The sequence below is a fragment of the Globicephala melas genome, unplaced genomic scaffold (genome assembly GCF_963455315.2).
Source record: "Globicephala melas unplaced genomic scaffold, mGloMel1.2 SCAFFOLD_182, whole genome shotgun sequence".
NCBI classification, from domain to species: Eukaryota; Metazoa; Chordata; class Mammalia; order Artiodactyla; family Delphinidae; genus Globicephala; species Globicephala melas.
In genome coordinates this window covers 215,598-242,655 of record NW_027207354.1, presented here as the reverse complement: position 1 = coordinate 242,655, position 27,058 = coordinate 215,598, and the positions used below count along the sequence as shown (strand labels likewise).

General features: G+C 68.0%; 13 non-coding genes across 13 annotated transcripts; all 13 read right to left on the bottom strand.

Moving 5' to 3' along the window:
• Positions 1 to 55: 55 nt before the first annotated feature.
• Positions 56 to 174, bottom strand: LOC132595424 (5S ribosomal RNA). Its single transcript, XR_009561564.1, has one exon. It is a non-coding gene; the product is annotated as a 5S ribosomal RNA (ribosomal RNA).
• Positions 175 to 1,106: 932 nt separating this feature from the next.
• On the bottom strand, positions 1,107 to 1,225 carry LOC132595423 (5S ribosomal RNA). Its single transcript, XR_009561563.1, has one exon. It is a non-coding gene; the product is annotated as a 5S ribosomal RNA (ribosomal RNA).
• A 2,697-nt stretch (positions 1,226 to 3,922) lies between these two features.
• LOC132595422 (5S ribosomal RNA) lies at positions 3,923 to 4,041 on the bottom strand. The gene has a single exon (XR_009561562.1). It is a non-coding gene; the product is annotated as a 5S ribosomal RNA (ribosomal RNA).
• A 2,696-nt stretch (positions 4,042 to 6,737) lies between these two features.
• Positions 6,738 to 6,856, bottom strand: LOC132595421 (5S ribosomal RNA). The gene has a single exon (XR_009561561.1). It is a non-coding gene; the product is annotated as a 5S ribosomal RNA (ribosomal RNA).
• A 933-nt stretch (positions 6,857 to 7,789) lies between these two features.
• Positions 7,790 to 7,908, bottom strand: LOC132595420 (5S ribosomal RNA). Its single transcript, XR_009561560.1, has one exon. It is a non-coding gene; the product is annotated as a 5S ribosomal RNA (ribosomal RNA).
• A 2,696-nt stretch (positions 7,909 to 10,604) lies between these two features.
• On the bottom strand, positions 10,605 to 10,723 carry LOC132595419 (5S ribosomal RNA). The gene has a single exon (XR_009561559.1). It is a non-coding gene; the product is annotated as a 5S ribosomal RNA (ribosomal RNA).
• A 2,696-nt stretch (positions 10,724 to 13,419) lies between these two features.
• On the bottom strand, positions 13,420 to 13,538 carry LOC132595418 (5S ribosomal RNA). Its single transcript, XR_009561558.1, has one exon. It is a non-coding gene; the product is annotated as a 5S ribosomal RNA (ribosomal RNA).
• Positions 13,539 to 14,470: 932 nt separating this feature from the next.
• LOC132595417 (5S ribosomal RNA) lies at positions 14,471 to 14,589 on the bottom strand. Its single transcript, XR_009561557.1, has one exon. It is a non-coding gene; the product is annotated as a 5S ribosomal RNA (ribosomal RNA).
• Positions 14,590 to 17,286: 2,697 nt separating this feature from the next.
• On the bottom strand, positions 17,287 to 17,405 carry LOC132595415 (5S ribosomal RNA). The gene has a single exon (XR_009561555.1). It is a non-coding gene; the product is annotated as a 5S ribosomal RNA (ribosomal RNA).
• A 932-nt stretch (positions 17,406 to 18,337) lies between these two features.
• On the bottom strand, positions 18,338 to 18,456 carry LOC132595414 (5S ribosomal RNA). The gene has a single exon (XR_009561554.1). It is a non-coding gene; the product is annotated as a 5S ribosomal RNA (ribosomal RNA).
• Positions 18,457 to 21,153: 2,697 nt separating this feature from the next.
• Positions 21,154 to 21,272, bottom strand: LOC132595413 (5S ribosomal RNA). The gene has a single exon (XR_009561553.1). It is a non-coding gene; the product is annotated as a 5S ribosomal RNA (ribosomal RNA).
• Positions 21,273 to 23,969: 2,697 nt separating this feature from the next.
• On the bottom strand, positions 23,970 to 24,088 carry LOC132595412 (5S ribosomal RNA). Its single transcript, XR_009561551.1, has one exon. It is a non-coding gene; the product is annotated as a 5S ribosomal RNA (ribosomal RNA).
• Positions 24,089 to 26,785: 2,697 nt separating this feature from the next.
• LOC132595411 (5S ribosomal RNA) lies at positions 26,786 to 26,904 on the bottom strand. Its single transcript, XR_009561550.1, has one exon. It is a non-coding gene; the product is annotated as a 5S ribosomal RNA (ribosomal RNA).
• Positions 26,905 to 27,058: the final 154 nt, after the last annotated feature.

Here is a 27,058-nt window from a genome sequence, read left to right as displayed (position 1 = left end):
CGGCCCCCCCGCCGCGGGCGAGTAAAGGAGAAGGCGGGCGGAGCGGGAGGCAAAAAGCCTACAGCACCCGGTATTCCCAGGCGGTCTCCCATCCAAGTACTAACCAGGCCCGACCCTGCTTAGCTTCCGAGATCAGACGAGATCGGGCGCGTTCAGGGTGGTATGGCCGTAGACGGGGGCGGGGGGCCGCGGGCGGCCTCTTGAGGCCCAGTTTCGCTGGCGCTGGCGCCTTAACGCCAGCCTGGCGGCCGGCCCGCCCCGGCAGGGCCCCCTCGCCCGCCCAGGCAGGGGCAACGGAGGTCTCGGGTATCGGGCGGCGGCGGAGGGTTTGGCGACCACCTCCCAGCCCAGGGCGGCCGTGACCCAGCAAACCCTTCGGCGCTTGGCGCCCCGCCCAAGATCCCGCACGTCGCTCACAGGGACGTGGCCCCGGAGGCTTCAGGGCCCGGGGCCCGCGGTCCCTTGGGCATCGGCCCTGCCCGCCCACGCGGCCCTAGGCGCAGCCCGGCCGCAGCCCGGGCCGGCCCTCCTGCCCGACAGCAGCTGGCCCGAAGCCACCGGGAGCCACCATTGAGTCGCCACGGCCCCTCAGCCCCGGCAAGGCCACCCTTGCCCCCACACACCCCGCCGAGCTCAGGACCCCGCCCCTGGTGGCCGGCAGGCCCGGGGAAGCGGCCCCTGCCCTCGATCCCGCTCCCGCACCCGGCCGCGGTGACACGCCAGAGGGGCGGGGTGGGGGGGGGCTTTTGTCGGAGGGAGCTGTGGAGGGACACACCGGCACACAGGTGGCGGCGCCGGGGCTGGGCGCCGGTGGGGGCGGCCAGGTGCAGGTCGAGGGGCTCGCGGGCCGAAAGGACGGCAACTGGGCCCGCGGCGGAGTCTGGGTCCGGGCCAGCCACCCCGGGAGCGTCTGGGGTGCGCCTGCCTTCCAGGGCCGCCTTCTGGCCGCCTGGCCGGCCGGGCCGGCGGGGAGCGACCCCGCCGGCGCGCGCCGTGGTGGGAGGGGCCTGAGGAGGTGGGGCCTGCAGCGGGGCCCGGCGGGGGCGGAGCCGGCGGCCCCCGCCGCGGGCGAGTAAAGGAGAAGGCGGGCGGAGCGGGAGGCAAAAAGCCTACAGCACCCGGTATTCCCAGGCGGTCTCCCATCCAAGTACTAACCAGGCCCGACCCTGCTTAGCTTCCGAGATCAGACGAGATCGGGCGCGTTCAGGGTGGTATGGCCGTAGACGGGGGCGGGGGGCCGCGGGCGGCCTCTTGAGGCCCAGTTTCGCTGGCGCTGGCGCCTTAACGCCAGCCTGGCGGCCGGCCCGCCCCGGCAGGGCCCCCTCGCCCGCCCAGGCAGGGGCAACGGAGGTCTCGGGTATCGGGCGGCGGCGGAGGGTTTGGCGACCACCTCCCAGCCCAGGGCGGCCGTGACCCAGCAAACCCTTCGGCGCTTGGCGCCCCGCCCAAGATCCCGCACGTCGCTCACAGGGACGTGGCCCCGGAGGCTTCAGGGCCCGGGGCCCGCGGTCCCTTGGGCATCGGCCCTGCCCGCCCACGCGGCCCTAGGCGCAGCCCGGCCGCAGCCCGGGCCGGCCCTCCTGCCCGACAGCAGCTGGCCCGAAGCCACCGGGAGCCACCATTGAGTCGCCACGGCCCCTCAGCCCCGGCAAGGCCACCCTTGCCCCCACACCCCCCGCCGAGCTCAGGACCCCGCCCCTGGTGGCCGGCAGGCCCGGGGAAGCGGCCCCTGCCCTCGATCCCGCTCCCGCACCCGGCCGCGGTGACACGCCAGAGGGGCGGGGTGGGGGTGGGGCTTTTGTCGGAGGGAGCTGTGGAGGGACACACCGGCACACAGGTGGCGGCGCCGGGGCTGGGCGCCGGTGGGGGCGGCCAGGTGCAGGTCGAGGGGCTCGCGGGCCGAAAGGACGGCAACTGGGCCCATGGCGGAGTCTGGGTCTGGAGGGCTCTGAGCCTCCATCCGCTCTGGTGCCTCGGGTCTACCGGCCCGACGCCTGGTAGCGCGACACCCCACCGGCCCACAGACGTAGCCTCCCCAGCTGTGCTCACAGCGAGTCCAACCGCAGCCTGCATCCCTCCACGGGACACTTGGATTACTCCCGCGATCCCCACGAGGTGCGGCACCCGGCGGCCGAATGGGCTGAGATCCTGCCCTTGCGGCGCCCTGTGGCCACCTCCGCCTCCCTCACGGTACTGGCCGAGGCCTCGGACCAGCGGGCCCCGGCTCCCAGCTCAGCGCTGCTCCTCCGCCCCTCTCACCTCCTGCCCGACGTCCAGGCTACCGAGCACCCTCCACCCCCGCCCACCTTCATGCCACTCAGCCGGAACCCGGGAGGCAATGCCAACTACCAGGTGTATGACAGTCTGGTGCTGAAGCGGCAACCGCAGGAGGGCCAAGCGCGGGCCAACTCGCTGCTACCTTCCACCTCGGCCTCCAGGCCCTCTCTGCACGGGAGCCAGACTGGGAAAGTGAACTTACCAGCAGCAAGTGGGGGCAGGGGCAGGGGGCGGCAGGGCATGGAGAGAGGAATAAAGAGCGCCAGAGTCCAGGAAACATTGGTGGTCTGTGGCTTGGAAGCGCCACTCCTTCTGCCAGCCTGGGTCCCTGCGCTTGGCTTCCTGCAATAAGAAGCCAGTGTCCCCTTCTTGGCCTGAGGGTCCCTTTGGTTTAGTGGCCACAGTTCTGCCAGCAGGCCCCTCCTGGTCCTATACCATGCACTAAGTACATCTGCAGCTGCAGACTCCAAACCCCTGGTCTCTGGGCACCTCCTCTGTGTCTCAGCTGTCCCTGTCCACAGAGAGCCTCATACAAGAAGTTGCTTCCAAACTGGGAGGTTCCACATCTGGGCAGGTCCAGCTCCAGGCCCAGTGAAGGGCATGAAGAAGGCTGAGGCTCTGGACTCCAGCCAGGCCTTCAGCAGGCCTCTGAGGCCAAGGTCTTCCTAGTCTCAAGAGGGGCCAAGAGACGCAATGTGTCATTTGAACAAGTGAGTCAGCGGGCGGTGAGCGAATGAATGACCGCTCGAGGGGATGTATGCCGGCCACCGGGCCCTGTTTGACTGTCCAGGCTCAGCTTACCTGACCCTGGTTACCAGGGAATGCCACTCTGGGCCCTCCTTTTCATCCCCCTCCCTCACTGTGACCTCACCACCTGCCCCATTATGACCCAGTCTGGCTCCCAGTTAAAACTGGAGGGCAGAGGGCCCAGGCAGTCCTGGGACCAACGGCCATGGGTGAGCGAAACTACTACCGAGCCGAGCCGTTCACTGGCCCCATCCCCAGGAAATGCCAGGAGCAAGGATACTCAATTCTTCTGATCCCGGTCAGCTTCATCTTGCTCAACGTGGGGATCAACATGGTGACTATGGTCAGGGCAGGATCTGTGCAGCGCGGTTGGGGGAGCCCTGGGGTCTTGAAGGGGCTGAGGTGGGAGGGCTGCTGGGGTGTGACCGGGACAAGGGTTGGATTTCAGGGCTCACCCTGCTCCCGGCCTCCCCCCTCCCCTTCTTCCCTCAACTCTGGAGGCATCTGAAGAGATTCTTGCGGGCACTTTTCAATCGTATTTTCCACAAAGGTGAGTGGGCGCCGGCGTGGGTTCAGGGGATGTGGGCCTGTCCCCTTTCTTCTATCCCTGCCTTGATTCTCAGCCCCTCAGGAACCCAGGCCCTGACCCATCTCGCCTTTCCCCACAGACAAGCAAGCCAGCTGTGTAGGCACCCATCGCATGTGCATGCGCTGCTCCGTGGATCCCAAGAACCTGTGCTCAAGAGTTTCTTCCCACTTCTGCCATCGCCCAAGCTTCCTGCTCGGGCAGGTAAACCCACCTTGACTACTGCCTGCAGCGGGGCTCGGCGGGGGCGGAGCCGGCGGCCCCCCCGCCGCGGGCGAGTAAAGGAGAAGGCGGGCGGAGCGGGAGGCAAAAAGCCTACAGCACCCGGTATTCCCAGGCGGTCTCCCATCCAAGTACTAACCAGGCCCGACCCTGCTTAGCTTCCGAGATCAGACGAGATCGGGCGCGTTCAGGGTGGTATGGCCGTAGACGGGGGCGGGGGGCCGCGGGCGGCCTCTTGAGGCCCAGTTTCGCTGGCGCTGGCGCCTTAACGCCAGCCTGGCGGCCGGCCCGCCCCGGCAGGGCCCCCTCGCCCGCCCAGGCAGGGGCAACGGAGGTCTCGGGTATCGGGCGGCGGCGGAGGGTTTGGCGACCACCTCCCAGCCCAGGGCGGCCGTGACCCAGCAAACCCTTCGGCGCTTGGCGCCCCGCCCAAGATCCCGCACGTCGCTCACAGGGACGTGGCCCCGGAGGCTTCAGGGCCCGGGGCCCGCGGTCCCTTGGGCATCGGCCCTGCCCGCCCACGCGGCCCTAGGCGCAGCCCGGCCGCAGCCCGGGCCGGCCCTCCTGCCCGACAGCAGCTGGCCCGAAGCCACTGGGAGCCACCATTGAGTCGCCACGGCCCCTCAGCCCCGGCAAGGCCACCCTTGCCCCCACACCCCCCGCCGAGCTCAGGACCCCGCCCCTGGTGGCCGGCAGGCCCGGGGAAGCGGCCCCTGCCCTCGATCCCGCTCCCGCACCCGGCCGCGGTGACACGCCAGAGGGGCGGGGTGGGGGGGGGCTTTTGTCAGAGGGAGCTGTGGAGGGACACACCGGCACACAGGTGGCGGCGCCGGGGCTGGGCGCCGGTGGGGACGGCCAGGTGCAGGTCGAGGGGCTCGCGGGCCGAAAGGACGGCAACTGGGCCCATGGCGGAGTCTGGGTCTGGAGGGCTCTGAGCCTCCATCCGCTCTGGTGCCTCGGGTCTACCGGCCCGACGCCTGGTAGCGCGACACCCCACCGGCCCACAGACGTAGCCTCCCCAGCTGTGCTCACAGCGAGTCCAACCGCAGCCTGCATCCCTCCACGGGACACTTGGATTACTCCCGCGATCCCCACGAGGTGCGGCACCCGGCGGCCGAATGGGCTGAGATCCTGCCCTTGCGGCGCCCTGTGGCCACCTCCGCCTCCCTCACGGTACTGGCCGAGGCCTCGGACCAGCGGGCCCCGGCTCCCAGCTCAGCGCTGCTCCTCCGCCCCTCTCACCTCCTGCCCGACGTCCAGGCTACCGAGCACCCTCCACCCCCGCCCACCTTCATGCCACTCAGCCGGAACCCGGGAGGCAATGCCAACTACCAGGTGTATGACAGTCTGGTGCTGAAGCGGCAACCGCAGGAGGGCCAAGCGCGGGCCAACTCGCTGCTACCTTCCACCTCGGCCTCCAGGCCCTCTCTGCACGGGAGCCAGACTGGGAAAGTGAACTTACCAGCAGCAAGTGGGGGCAGGGGCAGGGGGCGGCAGGGCATGGAGAGAGGAATAAAGAGCGCCAGAGTCCAGGAAACATTGGTGGTCTGTGGCTTGGAAGCGCCACTCCTTCTGCCAGCCTGGGTCCCTGCGCTTGGCTTCCTGCAATAAGAAGCCAGTGTCCCCTTCTTGGCCTGAGGGTCCCTTTGGTTTAGTGGCCACAGTTCTGCCAGCAGGCCCCTCCTGGTCCTATACCATGCACTAAGTACATCTGCAGCTGCAGACTCCAAACCCCTGGTCTCTGGGCACCTCCTCTGTGTCTCAGCTGTCCCTGTCCACAGAGAGCCTCATACAAGAAGTTGCTTCCAAACTGGGAGGTTCCACATCTGGGCAGGTCCAGCTCCAGGCCCAGTGAAGGGCATGAAGAAGGCTGAGGCTCTGGACTCCAGCCAGGCCTTCAGCAGGCCTCTGAGGCCAAGGTCTTCCTAGTCTCAAGAGGGGCCAAGAGACGCAATGTGTCATTTGAACAAGTGAGTCAGCGGGCGGTGAGCGAATGAATGACCGCTCGAGGGGATGTATGCCGGCCACCGGGCCCTGTTTGACTGTCCAGGCTCAGCTTACCTGACCCTGGTTACCAGGGAATGCCACTCTGGGCCCTCCTTTTCATCCCCCTCCCTCACTGTGACCTCACCACCTGCCCCATTATGACCCAGTCTGGCTCCCAGTTAAAACTGGAGGGCAGAGGGCCCAGGCAGTCCTGGGACCAACGGCCATGGGTGAGCGAAACTACTACCGAGCCGAGCCGTTCACTGGCCCCATCCCCAGGAAATGCCAGGAGCAAGGATACTCAATTCTTCTGATCCCGGTCAGCTTCATCTTGCTCAACGTGGGGATCAACATGGTGACTATGGTCAGGGCAGGATCTGTGCAGCGCGGTTGGGGGAGCCCTGGGGTCTTGAAGGGGCTGAGGTGGGAGGGCTGCTGGGGTGTGACCGGGACAAGGGTTGGATTTCAGGGCTCACCCTGCTCCCGGCCTCCCCCCTCCCCTTCTTCCCTCAACTCTGGAGGCATCTGAAGAGATTCTTGCGGGCACTTTTCAATCGTATTTTCCACAAAGGTGAGTGGGCGCCGGCGTGGGTTCAGGGGATGTGGGCCTGTCCCCTTTCTTCTATCCCTGCCTTGATTCTCAGCCCCTCAGGAACCCAGGCCCTGACCCATCTCGCCTTTCCCCACAGACAAGCAAGCCAGCTGTGTAGGCACCCATCGCATGTGCATGCGCTGCTCCGTGGATCCCAAGAACCTGTGCTCAAGAGTTTCTTCCCACTTCTGCCATCGCCCAAGCTTCCTGCTCGGGCAGGTAAACCCACCTTGACTACTGCCTGCAGCGGGGCTCGGCGGGGGCGGAGCCGGCGGCCCCCCCGCCGCGGGCGAGTAAAGGAGAAGGCGGGCGGAGCGGGAGGCAAAAAGCCTACAGCACCCGGTATTCCCAGGCGGTCTCCCATCCAAGTACTAACCAGGCCCGACCCTGCTTAGCTTCCGAGATCAGACGAGATCGGGCGCGTTCAGGGTGGTATGGCCGTAGACGGGGGCGGGGGACCGCGGGCGGCCTCTTGAGGCCCAGTTTCGCTGGCGCTGGCGCCTTAACGCCAGCCTGGCGGCCGGCCCGCCCCGGCAGGGCCCCCTCGCCCGCCCAGGCAGGGGCAACGGAGGTCTCGGGTATCGGGCGGCGGCGGAGGGTTTGGCGACCACCTCCCAGCCCAGGGCGGCCGTGACCCAGCAAACCCTTCGGCGCTTGGCGCCCCGCCCAAGATCCCGCACGTCGCTCACAGGGACGTGGCCCCGGAGGCTTCAGGGCCCGGGGCCCGCGGTCCCTTGGGCATCGGCCCTGCCCGCCCACGCGGCCCTAGGCGCAGCCCGGCCGCAGCCCGGGCCGGCCCTCCTGCCCGACAGCAGCTGGCCCGAAGCCACCGGGAGCCACCATTGAGTCGCCACGGCCCCTCAGCCCCGGCAAGGCCACCCTTGCCCCCACACCCCCCGCCGAGCTCAGGACCCCGCCCCTGGTGGCCGGCAGGCCCGGGGAAGCGGCCCCTGCCCTCGATCCCGCTCCCGCACCCGGCCGCGGTGACACGCCAGAGGGGCGGGGTGGGGGTGGGGCTTTTGTCGGAGGGAGCTGTGGAGGGACACACCGGCACACAGGTGGCGGCGCCGGGGCTGGGCGCCGGTGGGGGCGGCCAGGTGCAGGTCGAGGGGCTCGCGGGCCGAAAGGACGGCAACTGGGCCCGCGGCGGAGTCTGGGTCCGGGCCAGCCACCCCGGGAGCGTCTGGGGTGCGCCTGCCTTCCAGGGCCGCCTTCTGGCCGCCTGGCCGGCCGGGCCGGCGGGGAGCGACCCCGCCGGCGCGCGCCGTGGTGGGAGGGGCCTGAGGAGGTGGGGCCTGCAGCGGGGCCCGGCGGGGGCGGAGCCGGCGGCCCCCGCCGCGGGCGAGTAAAGGAGAAGGCGGGCGGAGCGGGAGGCAAAAAGCCTACAGCACCCGGTATTCCCAGGCGGTCTCCCATCCAAGTACTAACCAGGCCCGACCCTGCTTAGCTTCCGAGATCAGACGAGATCGGGCGCGTTCAGGGTGGTATGGCCGTAGACGGGGGCGGGGGGCCGCGGGCGGCCTCTTGAGGCCCAGTTTCGCTGGCGCTGGCGCCTTAACGCCAGCCTGGCGGCCGGCCCGCCCCGGCAGGGCCCCCTCGCCCGCCCAGGCAGGGGCAACGGAGGTCTCGGGTATCGGGCGGCGGCGGAGGGTTTGGCGACCACCTCCCAGCCCAGGGCGGCCGTGACCCAGCAAACCCTTCGGCGCTTGGCGCCCCGCCCAAGATCCCGCACGTCGCTCACAGGGACGTGGCCCCGGAGGCTTCAGGGCCCGGGGCCCGCGGTCCCTTGGGCATCGGCCCTGCCCGCCCACGCGGCCCTAGGCGCAGCCCGGCCGCAGCCCGGGCCGGCCCTCCTGCCCGACAGCAGCTGGCCCGAAGCCACCGGGAGCCACCATTGAGTCGCCACGGCCCCTCAGCCCCGGCAAGGCCACCCTTGCCCCCACACCCCCCGCCGAGCTCAGGACCCCGCCCCTGGTGGCCGGCAGGCCCGGGGAAGCGGCCCCTGCCCTCGATCCCGCTCCCGCACCCGGCCGCGGTGACACGCCAGAGGGGCGGGGTGGGGGGGGGCTTTTGTCGGAGGGAGCTGTGGAGGGACACACCGGCACACAGGTGGCGGCGCCGGGGCTGGGCGCCGGTGGGGGCGGCCAGGTGCAGGTCGAGGGGCTCGCGGGCCGAAAGGACGGCAACTGGGCCCATGGCGGAGTCTGGGTCTGGAGGGCTCTGAGCCTCCATCCGCTCTGGTGCCTCGGGTCTACCGGCCCGACGCCTGGTAGCGCGACACCCCACCGGCCCACAGACGTAGCCTCCCCAGCTGTGCTCACAGCGAGTCCAACCGCAGCCTGCATCCCTCCACGGGACACTTGGATTACTCCCGCGATCCCCACGAGGTGCGGCACCCGGCGGCCGAATGGGCTGAGATCCTGCCCTTGCGGCGCCCTGTGGCCACCTCCGCCTCCCTCACGGTACTGGCCGAGGCCTCGGACCAGCGGGCCCCGGCTCCCAGCTCAGCGCTGCTCCTCCGCCCCTCTCACCTCCTGCCCGACGTCCAGGCTACCGAGCACCCTCCACCCCCGCCCACCTTCATGCCACTCAGCCGGAACCCGGGAGGCAATGCCAACTACCAGGTGTATGACAGTCTGGTGCTGAAGCGGCAACCGCAGGAGGGCCAAGCGCGGGCCAACTCGCTGCTACCTTCCACCTCGGCCTCCAGGCCCTCTCTGCACGGGAGCCAGACTGGGAAAGTGAACTTACCAGCAGCAAGTGGGGGCAGGGGCAGGGGGCGGCAGGGCATGGAGAGAGGAATAAAGAGCGCCAGAGTCCAGGAAACATTGGTGGTCTGTGGCTTGGAAGCGCCACTCCTTCTGCCAGCCTGGGTCCCTGCGCTTGGCTTCCTGCAATAAGAAGCCAGTGTCCCCTTCTTGGCCTGAGGGTCCCTTTGGTTTAGTGGCCACAGTTCTGCCAGCAGGCCCCTCCTGGTCCTATACCATGCACTAAGTACATCTGCAGCTGCAGACTCCAAACCCCTGGTCTCTGGGCACCTCCTCTGTGTCTCAGCTGTCCCTGTCCACAGAGAGCCTCATACAAGAAGTTGCTTCCAAACTGGGAGGTTCCACATCTGGGCAGGTCCAGCTCCAGGCCCAGTGAAGGGCATGAAGAAGGCTGAGGCTCTGGACTCCAGCCAGGCCTTCAGCAGGCCTCTGAGGCCAAGGTCTTCCTAGTCTCAAGAGGGGCCAAGAGACGCAATGTGTCATTTGAACAAGTGAGTCAGCGGGCGGTGAGCGAATGAATGACCGCTCGAGGGGATGTATGCCGGCCACCGGGCCCTGTTTGACTGTCCAGGCTCAGCTTACCTGACCCTGGTTACCAGGGAATGCCACTCTGGGCCCTCCTTTTCATCCCCCTCCCTCACTGTGACCTCACCACCTGCCCCATTATGACCCAGTCTGGCTCCCAGTTAAAACTGGAGGGCAGAGGGCCCAGGCAGTCCTGGGACCAACGGCCATGGGTGAGCGAAACTACTACCGAGCCGAGCCGTTCACTGGCCCCATCCCCAGGAAATGCCAGGAGCAAGGATACTCAATTCTTCTGATCCCGGTCAGCTTCATCTTGCTCAACGTGGGGATCAACATGGTGACTATGGTCAGGGCAGGATCTGTGCAGCGCGGTTGGGGGAGCCCTGGGGTCTTGAAGGGGCTGAGGTGGGAGGGCTGCTGGGGTGTGACCGGGACAAGGGTTGGATTTCAGGGCTCACCCTGCTCCCGGCCTCCCCCCTCCCCTTCTTCCCTCAACTCTGGAGGCATCTGAAGAGATTCTTGCGGGCACTTTTCAATCGTATTTTCCACAAAGGTGAGTGGGCGCCGGCGTGGGTTCAGGGGATGTGGGCCTGTCCCCTTTCTTCTATCCCTGCCTTGATTCTCAGCCCCTCAGGAACCCAGGCCCTGACCCATCTCGCCTTTCCCCACAGACAAGCAAGCCAGCTGTGTAGGCACCCATCGCATGTGCATGCGCTGCTCCGTGGATCCCAAGAACCTGTGCTCAAGAGTTTCTTCCCACTTCTGCCATCGCCCAAGCTTCCTGCTCGGGCAGGTAAACCCACCTTGACTACTGCCTGCAGCGGGGCTCGGCGGGGGCGGAGCCGGCGGCCCCCCCGCCGCGGGCGAGTAAAGGAGAAGGCGGGCGGAGCGGGAGGCAAAAAGCCTACAGCACCCGGTATTCCCAGGCGGTCTCCCATCCAAGTACTAACCAGGCCCGACCCTGCTTAGCTTCCGAGATCAGACGAGATCGGGCGCGTTCAGGGTGGTATGGCCGTAGACGGGGGCGGGGGGCCGCGGGCGGCCTCTTGAGGCCCAGTTTCGCTGGCGCTGGCGCCTTAACGCCAGCCTGGCGGCCGGCCCGCCCCGGCAGGGCCCCCTCGCCCGCCCAGGCAGGGGCAACGGAGGTCTCGGGTATCGGGCGGCGGCGGAGGGTTTGGCGACCACCTCCCAGCCCAGGGCGGCCGTGACCCAGCAAACCCTTCGGCGCTTGGCGCCCCGCCCAAGATCCCGCACGTCGCTCACAGGGACGTGGCCCCGGAGGCTTCAGGGCCCGGGGCCCGCGGTCCCTTGGGCATCGGCCCTGCCCGCCCACGCGGCCCTAGGCGCAGCCCGGCCGCAGCCCGGGCCGGCCCTCCTGCCCGACAGCAGCTGGCCCGAAGCCACTGGGAGCCACCATTGAGTCGCCACGGCCCCTCAGCCCCGGCAAGGCCACCCTTGCCCCCACACCCCCCGCCGAGCTCAGGACCCCGCCCCTGGTGGCCGGCAGGCCCGGGGAAGCGGCCCCTGCCCTCGATCCCGCTCCCGCACCCGGCCGCGGTGACACGCCAGAGGGGCGGGGTGGGGGGGGGCTTTTGTCAGAGGGAGCTGTGGAGGGACACACCGGCACACAGGTGGCGGCGCCGGGGCTGGGCGCCGGTGGGGGCGGCCAGGTGCAGGTCGAGGGGCTCGCGGGCCGAAAGGACGGCAACTGGGCCCATGGCGGAGTCTGGGTCTGGAGGGCTCTGAGCCTCCATCCGCTCTGGTGCCTCGGGTCTACCGGCCCGACGCCTGGTAGCGCGACACCCCACCGGCCCACAGACGTAGCCTCCCCAGCTGTGCTCACAGCGAGTCCAACCGCAGCCTGCATCCCTCCACGGGACACTTGGATTACTCCCGCGATCCCCACGAGGTGCGGCACCCGGCGGCCGAATGGGCTGAGATCCTGCCCTTGCGGCGCCCTGTGGCCACCTCCGCCTCCCTCACGGTACTGGCCGAGGCCTCGGACCAGCGGGCCCCGGCTCCCAGCTCAGCGCTGCTCCTCCGCCCCTCTCACCTCCTGCCCGACGTCCAGGCTACCGAGCACCCTCCACCCCCGCCCACCTTCATGCCACTCAGCCGGAACCCGGGAGGCAATGCCAACTACCAGGTGTATGACAGTCTGGTGCTGAAGCGGCAACCGCAGGAGGGCCAAGCGCGGGCCAACTCGCTGCTACCTTCCACCTCGGCCTCCAGGCCCTCTCTGCACGGGAGCCAGACTGGGAAAGTGAACTTACCAGCAGCAAGTGGGGGCAGGGGCAGGGGGCGGCAGGGCATGGAGAGAGGAATAAAGAGCGCCAGAGTCCAGGAAACATTGGTGGTCTGTGGCTTGGAAGCGCCACTCCTTCTGCCAGCCTGGGTCCCTGCGCTTGGCTTCCTGCAATAAGAAGCCAGTGTCCCCTTCTTGGCCTGAGGGTCCCTTTGGTTTAGTGGCCACAGTTCTGCCAGCAGGCCCCTCCTGGTCCTATACCATGCACTAAGTACATCTGCAGCTGCAGACTCCAAACCCCTGGTCTCTGGGCACCTCCTCTGTGTCTCAGCTGTCCCTGTCCACAGAGAGCCTCATACAAGAAGTTGCTTCCAAACTGGGAGGTTCCACATCTGGGCAGGTCCAGCTCCAGGCCCAGTGAAGGGCATGAAGAAGGCTGAGGCTCTGGACTCCAGCCAGGCCTTCAGCAGGCCTCTGAGGCCAAGGTCTTCCTAGTCTCAAGAGGGGCCAAGAGACGCAATGTGTCATTTGAACAAGTGAGTCAGCGGGCGGTGAGCGAATGAATGACCGCTCGAGGGGATGTATGCCGGCCACCGGGCCCTGTTTGACTGTCCAGGCTCAGCTTACCTGACCCTGGTTACCAGGGAATGCCACTCTGGGCCCTCCTTTTCATCCCCCTCCCTCACTGTGACCTCACCACCTGCCCCATTATGACCCAGTCTGGCTCCCAGTTAAAACTGGAGGGCAGAGGGCCCAGGCAGTCCTGGGACCAACGGCCATGGGTGAGCGAAACTACTACCGAGCCGAGCCGTTCACTGGCCCCATCCCCAGGAAATGCCAGGAGCAAGGATACTCAATTCTTCTGATCCCGGTCAGCTTCATCTTGCTCAACGTGGGGATCAACATGGTGACTATGGTCAGGGCAGGATCTGTGCAGCGCGGTTGGGGGAGCCCTGGGGTCTTGAAGGGGCTGAGGTGGGAGGGCTGCTGGGGTGTGACCGGGACAAGGGTTGGATTTCAGGGCTCACCCTGCTCCCGGCCTCCCCCCTCCCCTTCTTCCCTCAACTCTGGAGGCATCTGAAGAGATTCTTGCGGGCACTTTTCAATCGTATTTTCCACAAAGGTGAGTGGGCGCCGGCGTGGGTTCAGGGGATGTGGGCCTGTCCCCTTTCTTCTATCCCTGCCTTGATTCTCAGCCCCTCAGGAACCCAGGCCCTGACCCATCTCGCCTTTCCCCACAGACAAGCAAGCCAGCTGTGTAGGCACCCATCGCATGTGCATGCGCTGCTCCGTGGATCCCAAGAACCTGTGCTCAAGAGTTTCTTCCCACTTCTGCCATCGCCCAAGCTTCCTGCTCGGGCAGGTAAACCCACCTTGACTACTGCCTGCAGCGGGGCTCGGCGGGGGCGGAGCCGGCGGCCCCCCCGCCGCGGGCGAGTAAAGGAGAAGGCGGGCGGAGCGGGAGGCAAAAAGCCTACAGCACCCGGTATTCCCAGGCGGTCTCCCATCCAAGTACTAACCAGGCCCGACCCTGCTTAGCTTCCGAGATCAGACGAGATCGGGCGCGTTCAGGGTGGTATGGCCGTAGACGGGGGCGGGGGACCGCGGGCGGCCTCTTGAGGCCCAGTTTCGCTGGCGCTGGCGCCTTAACGCCAGCCTGGCGGCCGGCCCGCCCCGGCAGGGCCCCCTCGCCCGCCCAGGCAGGGGCAACGGAGGTCTCGGGTATCGGGCGGCGGCGGAGGGTTTGGCGACCACCTCCCAGCCCAGGGCGGCCGTGACCCAGCAAACCCTTCGGCGCTTGGCGCCCCGCCCAAGATCCCGCACGTCGCTCACAGGGACGTGGCCCCGGAGGCTTCAGGGCCCGGGGCCCGCGGTCCCTTGGGCATCGGCCCTGCCCGCCCACGCGGCCCTAGGCGCAGCCCGGCCGCAGCCCGGGCCGGCCCTCCTGCCCGACAGCAGCTGGCCCGAAGCCACCGGGAGCCACCATTGAGTCGCCACGGCCCCTCAGCCCCGGCAAGGCCACCCTTGCCCCCACACCCCCCGCCGAGCTCAGGACCCCGCCCCTGGTGGCCGGCAGGCCCGGGGAAGCGGCCCCTGCCCTCGATCCCGCTCCCGCACCCGGCCGCGGTGACACGCCAGAGGGGCGGGGTGGGGGGGGGCTTTTGTCGGAGGGAGCTGTGGAGGGACACACCGGCACACAGGTGGCGGCGCCGGGGCTGGGCGCCGGTGGGGGCGGCCAGGTGCAGGTCGAGGGGCTCGCGGGCCGAAAGGACGGCAACTGGGCCCGCGGCGGAGTCTGGGTCCGGGCCAGCCACCCCGGGAGCGTCTGGGGTGCGCCTGCCTTCCAGGGCCGCCTTCTGGCCGCCTGGCCGGCCGGGCCGGCGGGGAGCGACCCCGCCGGCGCGCGCCGTGGTGGGAGGGGCCTGAGGAGGTGGGGCCTGCAGCGGGGCCCGGCGGGGGCGGAGCCGGCGGCCCCCGCCGCGGGCGAGTAAAGGAGAAGGCGGGCGGAGCGGGAGGCAAAAAGCCTACAGCACCCGGTATTCCCAGGCGGTCTCCCATCCAAGTACTAACCAGGCCCGACCCTGCTTAGCTTCCGAGATCAGACGAGATCGGGCGCGTTCAGGGTGGTATGGCCGTAGACGGGGGCGGGGGGCCGCGGGCGGCCTCTTGAGGCCCAGTTTCGCTGGCGCTGGCGCCTTAACGCCAGCCTGGCGGCCGGCCCGCCCCGGCAGGGCCCCCTCGCCCGCCCAGGCAGGGGCAACGGAGGTCTCGGGTATCGGGCGGCGGCGGAGGGTTTGGCGACCACCTCCCAGCCCAGGGCGGCCGTGACCCAGCAAACCCTTCGGCGCTTGGCGCCCCGCCCAAGATCCCGCACGTCGCTCACAGGGACGTGGCCCCGGAGGCTTCAGGGCCCGGGGCCCGCGGTCCCTTGGGCATCGGCCCTGCCCGCCCACGCGGCCCTAGGCGCAGCCCGGCCGCAGCCCGGGCCGGCCCTCCTGCCCGACAGCAGCTGGCCCGAAGCCACCGGGAGCCACCATTGAGTCGCCACGGCCCCTCAGCCCCGGCAAGGCCACCCTTGCCCCCACACCCCCCGCCGAGCTCAGGACCCCGCCCCTGGTGGCCGGCAGGCCCGGGGAAGCGGCCCCTGCCCTCGATCCCGCTCCCGCACCCGGCCGCGGTGACACGCCAGAGGGGCGGGGTGGGGGGGGGGCTTTTGTCAGAGGGAGCTGTGGAGGGACACACCGGCACACAGGTGGCGGCGCCGGGGCTGGGCGCCGGTGGGGGCGGCCAGGTGCAGGTCGAGGGGCTCGCGGGCCGAAAGGACGGCAACTGGGCCCATGGCGGAGTCTGGGTCTGGAGGGCTCTGAGCCTCCATCCGCTCTGGTGCCTCGGGTCTACCGGCCCGACGCCTGGTAGCGCGACACCCCACCGGCCCACAGACGTAGCCTCCCCAGCTGTGCTCACAGCGAGTCCAACCGCAGCCTGCATCCCTCCACGGGACACTTGGATTACTCCCGCGATCCCCACGAGGTGCGGCACCCGGCGGCCGAATGGGCTGAGATCCTGCCCTTGCGGCGCCCTGTGGCCACCTCCGCCTCCCTCACGGTACTGGCCGAGGCCTCGGACCAGCGGGCCCCGGCTCCCAGCTCAGCGCTGCTCCTCCGCCCCTCTCACCTCCTGCCCGACGTCCAGGCTACCGAGCACCCTCCACCCCCGCCCACCTTCATGCCACTCAGCCGGAACCCGGGAGGCAATGCCAACTACCAGGTGTATGACAGTCTGGTGCTGAAGCGGCAACCGCAGGAGGGCCAAGCGCGGGCCAACTCGCTGCTACCTTCCACCTCGGCCTCCAGGCCCTCTCTGCACGGGAGCCAGACTGGGAAAGTGAACTTACCAGCAGCAAGTGGGGGCAGGGGCAGGGGGCGGCAGGGCATGGAGAGAGGAATAAAGAGCGCCAGAGTCCAGGAAACATTGGTGGTCTGTGGCTTGGAAGCGCCACTCCTTCTGCCAGCCTGGGTCCCTGCGCTTGGCTTCCTGCAATAAGAAGCCAGTGTCCCCTTCTTGGCCTGAGGGTCCCTTTGGTTTAGTGGCCACAGTTCTGCCAGCAGGCCCCTCCTGGTCCTATACCATGCACTAAGTACATCTGCAGCTGCAGACTCCAAACCCCTGGTCTCTGGGCACCTCCTCTGTGTCTCAGCTGTCCCTGTCCACAGAGAGCCTCATACAAGAAGTTGCTTCCAAACTGGGAGGTTCCACATCTGGGCAGGTCCAGCTCCAGGCCCAGTGAAGGGCATGAAGAAGGCTGAGGCTCTGGACTCCAGCCAGGCCTTCAGCAGGCCTCTGAGGCCAAGGTCTTCCTAGTCTCAAGAGGGGCCAAGAGACGCAATGTGTCATTTGAACAAGTGAGTCAGCGGGCGGTGAGCGAATGAATGACCGCTCGAGGGGATGTATGCCGGCCACCGGGCCCTGTTTGACTGTCCAGGCTCAGCTTACCTGACCCTGGTTACCAGGGAATGCCACTCTGGGCCCTCCTTTTCATCCCCCTCCCTCACTGTGACCTCACCACCTGCCCCATTATGACCCAGTCTGGCTCCCAGTTAAAACTGGAGGGCAGAGGGCCCAGGCAGTCCTGGGACCAACGGCCATGGGTGAGCGAAACTACTACCGAGCCGAGCCGTTCACTGGCCCCATCCCCAGGAAATGCCAGGAGCAAGGATACTCAATTCTTCTGATCCCGGTCAGCTTCATCTTGCTCAACGTGGGGATCAACATGGTGACTATGGTCAGGGCAGGATCTGTGCAGCGCGGTTGGGGGAGCCCTGGGGTCTTGAAGGGGCTGAGGTGGGAGGGCTGCTGGGGTGTGACCGGGACAAGGGTTGGATTTCAGGGCTCACCCTGCTCCCGGCCTCCCCCCTCCCCTTCTTCCCTCAACTCTGGAGGCATCTGAAGAGATTCTTGCGGGCACTTTTCAATCGTATTTTCCACAAAGGTGAGTGGGCGCCGGCGTGGGTTCAGGGGATGTGGGCCTGTCCCCTTTCTTCTATCCCTGCCTTGATTCTCAGCCCCTCAGGAACCCAGGCCCTGACCCATCTCGCCTTTCCCCACAGACAAGCAAGCCAGCTGTGTAGGCACCCATCGCATGTGCATGCGCTGCTCCGTGGATCCCAAGAACCTGTGCTCAAGAGTTTCTTCCCACTTCTGCCATCGCCCAAGCTTCCTGCTCGGGCAGGTAAACCCACCTTGACTACTGCCTGCAGCGGGGCTCGGCGGGGGCGGAGCCGGCGGCCCCCCCGCCGCGGGCGAGTAAAGGAGAAGGCGGGCGGAGCGGGAGGCAAAAAGCCTACAGCACCCGGTATTCCCAGGCGGTCTCCCATCCAAGTACTAACCAGGCCCGACCCTGCTTAGCTTCCGAGATCAGACGAGATCGGGCGCGTTCAGGGTGGTATGGCCGTAGACGGGGGCGGGGGACCGCGGGCGGCCTCTTGAGGCCCAGTTTCGCTGGCGCTGGCGCCTTAACGCCAGCCTGGCGGCCGGCCCGCCCCGGCAGGGCCCCCTCGCCCGCCCAGGCAGGGGCAACGGAGGTCTCGGGTATCGGGCGGCGGCGGAGGGTTTGGCGACCACCTCCCAGCCCAGGGCGGCCGTGACCCAGCAAACCCTTCGGCGCTTGGCGCCCCGCCCAAGATCCCGCACGTCGCTCACAGGGACGTGGCCCCGGAGGCTTCAGGGCCCGGGGCCCGCGGTCCCTTGGGCATCGGCCCTGCCCGCCCACGCGGCCCTAGGCGCAGCCCGGCCGCAGCCCGGGCCGGCCCTCCTGCCCGACAGCAGCTGGCCCGAAGCCACCGGGAGCCACCATTGAGTCGCCACGGCCCCTCAGCCCCGGCAAGGCCACCCTTGCCCCCACACCCCCCGCCGAGCTCAGGACCCCGCCCCTGGTGGCCGGCAGGCCCGGGGAAGCGGCCCCTGCCCTCGATCCCGCTCCCGCACCCGGCCGCGGTGACACGCCAGAGGGGCGGGGTGGGGGGGGGCTTTTGTCGGAGGGAGCTGTGGAGGGACACACCGGCACACAGGTGGCGGCGCCGGGGCTGGGCGCCGGTGGGGGCGGCCAGGTGCAGGTCGAGGGGCTCGCGGGCCGAAAGGACGGCAACTGGGCCCGCGGCGGAGTCTGGGTCCGGGCCAGCCACCCCGGGAGCGTCTGGGGTGCGCCTGCCTTCCAGGGCCGCCTTCTGGCCGCCTGGCCGGCCGGGCCGGCGGGGAGCGACCCCGCCGGCGCGCGCCGTGGTGGGAGGGGCCTGAGGAGGTGGGGCCTGCAGCGGGGCCCGGCGGGGGCGGAGCCGGCGGCCCCCGCCGCGGGCGAGTAAAGGAGAAGGCGGGCGGAGCGGGAGGCAAAAAGCCTACAGCACCCGGTATTCCCAGGCGGTCTCCCATCCAAGTACTAACCAGGCCCGACCCTGCTTAGCTTCCGAGATCAGACGAGATCGGGCGCGTTCAGGGTGGTATGGCCGTAGACGGGGGCGGGGGGCCGCGGGCGGCCTCTTGAGGCCCAGTTTCGCTGGCGCTGGCGCCTTAACGCCAGCCTGGCGGCCGGCCCGCCCCGGCAGGGCCCCCTCGCCCGCCCAGGCAGGGGCAACGGAGGTCTCGGGTATCGGGCGGCGGCGGAGGGTTTGGCGACCACCTCCCAGCCCAGGGCGGCCGTGACCCAGCAAACCCTTCGGCGCTTGGCGCCCCGCCCAAGATCCCGCACGTCGCTCACAGGGACGTGGCCCCGGAGGCTTCAGGGCCCGGGGCCCGCGGTCCCTTGGGCATCGGCCCTGCCCGCCCACGCGGCCCTAGGCGCAGCCCGGCCGCAGCCCGGGCCGGCCCTCCTGCCCGACAGCAGCTGGCCCGAAGCCACCGGGAGCCACCATTGAGTCGCCACGGCCCCTCAGCCCCGGCAAGGCCACCCTTGCCCCCACACCCCCCGCCGAGCTCAGGACCCCGCCCCTGGTGGCCGGCAGGCCCGGGGAAGCGGCCCCTGCCCTCGATCCCGCTCCCGCACCCGGCCGCGCTGACACGCCAGAGGGGCGGGGTGGGTGTGGGGCTTTTGTCGGAGGGAGCTGTGGAGGGACACACCGGCACACAGGTGGCGGCGCCGGGGCTGGGCGCCGGTGGGGGCGGCCAGGTGCAGGTCGAGGGGCTCGCGGGCCGAAAGGACGGCAACTGGGCCCATGGCGGAGTCTGGGTCTGGAGGGCTCTGAGCCTCCATCCGCTCTGGTGCCTCGGGTCTACCGGCCCGACGCCTGGTAGCGCGACACCCCACCGGCCCACAGACGTAGCCTCCCCAGCTGTGCTCACAGCGAGTCCAACCGCAGCCTGCATCCCTCCACGGGACACTTGGATTACTCCCGCGATCCCCACGAGGTGCGGCACCCGGCGGCCGAATGGGCTGAGATCCTGCCCTTGCGGCGCCCTGTGGCCACCTCCGCCTCCCTCACGGTACTGGCCGAGGCCTCGGACCAGCGGGCCCCGGCTCCCAGCTCAGCGCTGCTCCTCCGCCCCTCTCACCTCCTGCCCGACGTCCAGGCTACCGAGCACCCTCCACCCCCGCCCACCTTCATGCCACTCAGCCGGAACCCGGGAGGCAATGCCAACTACCAGGTGTATGACAGGCTGGTGCTGAAGCGGCAACCGCAGGAGGGCCAAGCGCGGGCCAACTCGCTGCTACCTTCCACCTCGGCCTCCAGGCCCTCTCTGCACGGGAGCCAGACTGGGAAAATGAACTTACCAGCAGCAAGTGGGGGCAGGGGCAGGGGGCGGCAGGGCATGGAGAGAGGAATAAAGAGCGCCAGAGTCCAGGAAACATTGGTGGTCTGTGGCTTGGAAGCGCCACTCCTTCTGCCAGCCTGGGTCCCTGCGCTTGGCTTCCTGCAATAAGAAGCCAGTGTCCCCTTCTTGGCCTGAGGGTCCCTTTGGTTTAGTGGCCACAGTTCTGCCAGCAGGCCCCTCCTGGTCCTATACCATGCACTAAGTACATCTGCAGCTGCAGACTCCAAACCCCTGGTCTCTGGGCACCTCCTCTGTGTCTCAGCTGTCCCTGTCCACAGAGAGCCTCATACAAGAAGTTGCTTCCAAACTGGGAGGTTCCACATCTGGGCAGGTCCAGCTCCAGGCCCAGTGAAGGGCATGAAGAAGGCTGAGGCTCTGGACTCCAGCCAGGCCTTCAGCAGGCCTCTGAGGCCAAGGTCTTCCTAGTCTCAAGAGGGGCCAAGAGACGCAATGTGTCATTTGAACAAGTGAGTCAGCGGGCGGTGAGCGAATGAATGACCGCTCGAGGGGATGTATGCCGGCCACCGGGCCCTGTTTGACTGTCCAGGCTCAGCTTACCTGACCCTGGTTACCAGGGAATGCCACTCTGGGCCCTCCTTTTCATCCCCCTCCCTCACTGTGACCTCACCACCTGCCCCATTATGACCCAGTCTGGCTCCCAGTTAAAACTGGAGGGCAGAGGGCCCAGGCAGTCCTGGGACCAACGGCCATGGGTGAGCGAAACTACTACCGAGCCGAGCCGTTCACTGGCCCCATCCCCAGGAAATGCCAGGAGCAAGGATACTCAATTCTTCTGATCCCGGTCAGCTTCATCTTGCTCAACGTGGGGATCAACATGGTGACTATGGTCAGGGCAGGATCTGTGCAGCGCGGTTGGGGGAGCCCTGGGGTCTTGAAGGGGCTGAGGTGGGAGGGCTGCTGGGGTGTGACCGGGACAAGGGTTGGATTTCAGGGCTCACCCTGCTCCCGGCCTCCCCCCTCCCCTTCTTCCCTCAACTCTGGAGGCATCTGAAGAGATTCTTGCGGGCACTTTTCAATCGTATTTTCCACAAAGGTGAGTGGGCGCCGGCGTGGGTTCAGGGGATGTGGGCCTGTCCCCTTTCTTCTATCCCTGCCTTGATTCTCAGCCCCTCAGGAACCCAGGCCCTGACCCATCTCGCCTTTCCCCACAGACAAGCAAGCCAGCTGTGTAGGCACCCATCGCATGTGCATGCGCTGCTCCGTGGATCCCAAGAACCTGTGCTCAAGAGTTTCTTCCCACTTCTGCCATCGCCCAAGCTTCCTGCTCGGGCAGGTAAACCCACCTTGACTACTGCCTGCAGCGGGGCTCGGCGGGGGCGGAGCCGGCGGCCCCCCCGCCGCGGGCGAGTAAAGGAGAAGGCGGGCGGAGCGGGAGGCAAAAAGCCTACAGCACCCGGTATTCCCAGGCGGTCTCCCATCCAAGTACTAACCAGGCCCGACCCTGCTTAGCTTCCGAGATCAGACGAGATCGGGCGCGTTCAGGGTGGTATGGCCGTAGACGGGGGCGGGGGGCCGCGGGCGGCCTCTTGAGGCCCAGTTTCGCTGGCGCTGGCGCCTTAACGCCAGCCTGGCGGCCGGCCCGCCCCGGCAGGGCCCCCTCGCCCGCCCAGGCAGGGGCAACGGAGGTCTCGGGTATCGGGCGGCGGCGGAGGGTTTGGCGACCACCTCCCAGCCCAGGGCGGCCGTGACCCAGCAAACCCTTCGGCGCTTGGCGCCCCGCCCAAGATCCCGCACGTCGCTCACAGGGACGTGGCCCCGGAGGCTTCAGGGCCCGGGGCCCGCGGTCCCTTGGGCATCGGCCCTGCCCGCCCACGCGGCCCTAGGCGCAGCCCGGCCGCAGCCCGGGCCGGCCCTCCTGCCCGACAGCAGCTGGCCCGAAGCCACCGGGAGCCACCATTGAGTCGCCACGGCCCCTCAGCCCCGGCAAGGCCACCCTTGCCCCCACACCCCCCGCCGAGCTCAGGACCCCGCCCCTGGTGGCCGGCAGGCCCGGGGAAGCGGCCCCTGCCCTCGATCCCGCTCCCGCACCCGGCCGCGGTGACACGCCAGAGGGGCGGGGTGGGGGTGGGGCTTTTGTCGGAGGGAGCTGTGGAGGGACACACCGGCACACAGGTGGCGGCGCCGGGGCTGGGCGCCGGTGGGGGCGGCCAGGTGCAGGTCGAGGGGCTCGCGGGCCGAAAGGACGGCAACTGGGCCCATGGCGGAGTCTGGGTCTGGAGGGCTCTGAGCCTCCATCCGCTCTGGTGCCTCGGGTCTACCGGCCCGACGCCTGGTAGCGCGACACCCCACCGGCCCACAGACGTAGCCTCCCCAGCTGTGCTCACAGCGAGTCCAACCGCAGCCTGCATCCCTCCACGGGACACTTGGATTACTCCCGCGATCCCCACGAGGTGCGGCACCCGGCGGCCGAATGGGCTGAGATCCTGCCCTTGCGGCGCCCTGTGGCCACCTCCGCCTCCCTCACGGTACTGGCCGAGGCCTCGGACCAGCGGGCCCCGGCTCCCAGCTCAGCGCTGCTCCTCCGCCCCTCTCACCTCCTGCCCGACGTCCAGGCTACCGAGCACCCTCCACCCCCGCCCACCTTCATGCCACTCAGCCGGAACCCGGGAGGCAATGCCAACTACCAGGTGTATGACAGTCTGGTGCTGAAGCGGCAACCGCAGGAGGGCCAAGCGCGGGCCAACTCGCTGCTACCTTCCACCTCGGCCTCCAGGCCCTCTCTGCACGGGAGCCAGACTGGGAAAGTGAACTTACCAGCAGCAAGTGGGGGCAGGGGCAGGGGGCGGCAGGGCATGGAGAGAGGAATAAAGAGCGCCAGAGTCCAGGAAACATTGGTGGTCTGTGGCTTGGAAGCGCCACTCCTTCTGCCAGCCTGGGTCCCTGCGCTTGGCTTCCTGCAATAAGAAGCCAGTGTCCCCTTCTTGGCCTGAGGGTCCCTTTGGTTTAGTGGCCACAGTTCTGCCAGCAGGCCCCTCCTGGTCCTATACCATGCACTAAGTACATCTGCAGCTGCAGACTCCAAACCCCTGGTCTCTGGGCACCTCCTCTGTGTCTCAGCTGTCCCTGTCCACAGAGAGCCTCATACAAGAAGTTGCTTCCAAACTGGGAGGTTCCACATCTGGGCAGGTCCAGCTCCAGGCCCAGTGAAGGGCATGAAGAAGGCTGAGGCTCTGGACTCCAGCCAGGCCTTCAGCAGGCCTCTGAGGCCAAGGTCTTCCTAGTCTCAAGAGGGGCCAAGAGACGCAATGTGTCATTTGAACAAGTGAGTCAGCGGGCGGTGAGCGAATGAATGACCGCTCGAGGGGATGTATGCCGGCCACCGGGCCCTGTTTGACTGTCCAGGCTCAGCTTACCTGACCCTGGTTACCAGGGAATGCCACTCTGGGCCCTCCTTTTCATCCCCCTCCCTCACTGTGACCTCACCACCTGCCCCATTATGACCCAGTCTGGCTCCCAGTTAAAACTGGAGGGCAGAGGGCCCAGGCAGTCCTGGGACCAACGGCCATGGGTGAGCGAAACTACTACCGAGCCGAGCCGTTCACTGGCCCCATCCCCAGGAAATGCCAGGAGCAAGGATACTCAATTCTTCTGATCCCGGTCAGCTTCATCTTGCTCAACGTGGGGATCAACATGGTGACTATGGTCAGGGCAGGATCTGTGCAGCGCGGTTGGGGGAGCCCTGGGGTCTTGAAGGGGCTGAGGTGGGAGGGCTGCTGGGGTGTGACCGGGACAAGGGTTGGATTTCAGGGCTCACCCTGCTCCCGGCCTCCCCCCTCCCCTTCTTCCCTCAACTCTGGAGGCATCTGAAGAGATTCTTGCGGGCACTTTTCAATCGTATTTTCCACAAAGGTGAGTGGGCGCCGGCGTGGGTTCAGGGGATGTGGGCCTGTCCCCTTTCTTCTATCCCTGCCTTGATTCTCAGCCCCTCAGGAACCCAGGCCCTGACCCATCTCGCCTTTCCCCACAGACAAGCAAGCCAGCTGTGTAGGCACCCATCGCATGTGCATGCGCTGCTCCGTGGATCCCAAGAACCTGTGCTCAAGAGTTTCTTCCCACTTCTGCCATCGCCCAAGCTTCCTGCTCGGGCAGGTAAACCCACCTTGACTACTGCCTGCAGCGGGGCTCGGCGGGGGCGGAGCCGGCGGCCCCCCCGCCGCGGGCGAGTAAAGGAGAAGGCGGGCGGAGCGGGAGGCAAAAAGCCTACAGCACCCGGTATTCCCAGGCGGTCTCCCATCCAAGTACTAACCAGGCCCGACCCTGCTTAGCTTCCGAGATCAGACGAGATCGGGCGCGTTCAGGGTGGTATGGCCGTAGACGGGGGCGGGGGGCCGCGGGCGGCCTCTTGAGGCCCAGTTTCGCTGGCGCTGGCGCCTTAACGCCAGCCTGGCGGCCGGCCCGCCCCGGCAGGGCCCCCTCGCCCGCCCAGGCAGGGGCAACGGAGGTCTCGGGTATCGGGCGGCGGCGGAGGGTTTGGCGACCACCTCCCAGCCCAGGGCGGCCGTGACCCAGCAAACCCTTCGGCGCTTGGCGCCCCGCCCAAGATCCCGCACGTCGCTCACAGGGACGTGGCCCCGGAGGCTTCAGGGCCCGGGGCCCGCGGTCCCTTGGGCATCGGCCCTGCCCGCCCACGCGGCCCTAGGCGCAGCCCGGCCGCAGCCCGGGCCGGCCCTCCTGCCCGACAGCAGCTGGCCCGAAGCCACCGGGAGCCACCATTGAGTCGCCACGGCCCCTCAGCCCCGGCAAGGCCACCCTTGCCCCCACACCCCTCGCCGAGCTCAGGACCCCGCCCCTGGTGGCCGGCAGGCCCGGGGAAGCGGCCCCTGCCCTCGATCCCGCTCCCGCACCCGGCCGCGGTGACACGCCAGAGGGGCGGGGTGGGGGTGGGGCTTTTGTCGGAGGGAGCTGTGGAGGGACACACCGGCACACAGGTGGCGGCGCCGGGGCTGGGCGCCGGTGGGGGCGGCCAGGTGCAGGTCGAGGGGCTCGCGGGCCGAAAGGACGGCAACTGGGCCCATGGCGGAGTCTGGGTCTGGAGGGCTCTGAGCCTCCATCCGCTCTGGTGCCTCGGGTCTACCGGCCCGACGCCTGGTAGCGCGACACCCCACCGGCCCACAGACGTAGCCTCCCCAGCTGTGCTCACAGCGAGTCCAACCGCAGCCTGCATCCCTCCACGGGACACTTGGATTACTCCCGCGATCCCCACGAGGTGCGGCACCCGGCGGCCGAATGGGCTGAGATCCTGCCCTTGCGGCGCCCTGTGGCCACCTCCGCCTCCCTCACGGTACTGGCCGAGGCCTCGGACCAGCGGGCCCCGGCTCCCAGCTCAGCGCTGCTCCTCCGCCCCTCTCACCTCCTGCCCGACGTCCAGGCTACCGAGCACCCTCCACCCCCGCCCACCTTCATGCCACTCAGCCGGAACCCGGGAGGCAATGCCAACTACCAGGTGTATGACAGTCTGGTGCTGAAGCGGCAACCGCAGGAGGGCCAAGCGCGGGCCAACTCGCTGCTACCTTCCACCTCGGCCTCCAGGCCCTCTCTGCACGGGAGCCAGACTGGGAAAGTGAACTTACCAGCAGCAAGTGGGGGCAGGGGCAGGGGGCGGCAGGGCATGGAGAGAGGAATAAAGAGCGCCAGAGTCCAGGAAACATTGGTGGTCTGTGGCTTGGAAGCGCCACTCCTTCTGCCAGCCTGGGTCCCTGCGCTTGGCTTCCTGCAATAAGAAGCCAGTGTCCCCTTCTTGGCCTGAGGGTCCCTTTGGTTTAGTGGCCACAGTTCTGCCAGCAGGCCCCTCCTGGTCCTATACCATGCACTAAGTACATCTGCAGCTGCAGACTCCAAACCCCTGGTCTCTGGGCACCTCCTCTGTGTCTCAGCTGTCCCTGTCCACAGAGAGCCTCATACAAGAAGTTGCTTCCAAACTGGGAGGTTCCACATCTGGGCAGGTCCAGCTCCAGGCCCAGTGAAGGGCATGAAGAAGGCTGAGGCTCTGGACTCCAGCCAGGCCTTCAGCAGGCCTCTGAGGCCAAGGTCTTCCTAGTCTCAAGAGGGGCCAAGAGACGCAATGTGTCATTTGAACAAGTGAGTCAGCGGGCGGTGAGCGAATGAATGACCGCTCGAGGGGATGTATGCCGGCCACCGGGCCCTGTTTGACTGTCCAGGCTCAGCTTACCTGACCCTGGTTACCAGGGAATGCCACTCTGGGCCCTCCTTTTCATCCCCCTCCCTCACTGTGACCTCACCACCTGCCCCATTATGACCCAGTCTGGCTCCCAGTTAAAACTGGAGGGCAGAGGGCCCAGGCAGTCCTGGGACCAACGGCCATGGGTGAGCGAAACTACTACCGAGCCGAGCCGTTCACTGGCCCCATCCCCAGGAAATGCCAGGAGCAAGGATACTCAATTCTTCTGATCCCGGTCAGCTTCATCTTGCTCAACGTGGGGATCAACATGGTGACTATGGTCAGGGCAGGATCTGTGCAGCGCGGTTGGGGGAGCCCTGGGGTCTTGAAGGGGCTGAGGTGGGAGGGCTGCTGGGGTGTGACCGGGACAAGGGTTGGATTTCAGGGCTCACCCTGCTCCCGGCCTCCCCCCTCCCCTTCTTCCCTCAACTCTGGAGGCATCTGAAGAGATTCTTGCGGGCACTTTTCAATCGTATTTTCCACAAAGGTGAGTGGGCGCCGGCGTGGGTTCAGGGGATGTGGGCCTGTCCCCTTTCTTCTATCCCTGCCTTGATTCTCAGCCCCTCAGGAACCCAGGCCCTGACCCATCTCGCCTTTCCCCACAGACAAGCAAGCCAGCTGTGTAGGCACCCATCGCATGTGCATGCGCTGCTCCGTGGATCCCAAGAACCTGTGCTCAAGAGTTTCTTCCCACTTCTGCCATCGCCCAAGCTTCCTGCTCGGGCAGGTAAACCCACCTTGACTACTGCCTGCAGCGGGGCTCGGCGGGGGCGGAGCCGGCGGCCCCCCCGCCGCGGGCGAGTAAAGGAGAAGGCGGGCGGAGCGGGAGGCAAAAAGCCTACAGCACCCGGTATTCCCAGGCGGTCTCCCATCCAAGTACTAACCAGGCCCGACCCTGCTTAGCTTCCGAGATCAGACGAGATCGGGCGCGTTCAGGGTGGTATGGCCGTAGACGGGGGCGGGGGACCGCGGGCGGCCTCTTGAGGCCCAGTTTCGCTGGCGCTGGCGCCTTAACGCCAGCCTGGCGGCCGGCCCGCCCCGGCAGGGCCCCCTCGCCCGCCCAGGCAGGGGCAACGGAGGTCTCGGGTATCGGGCGGCGGCGGAGGGT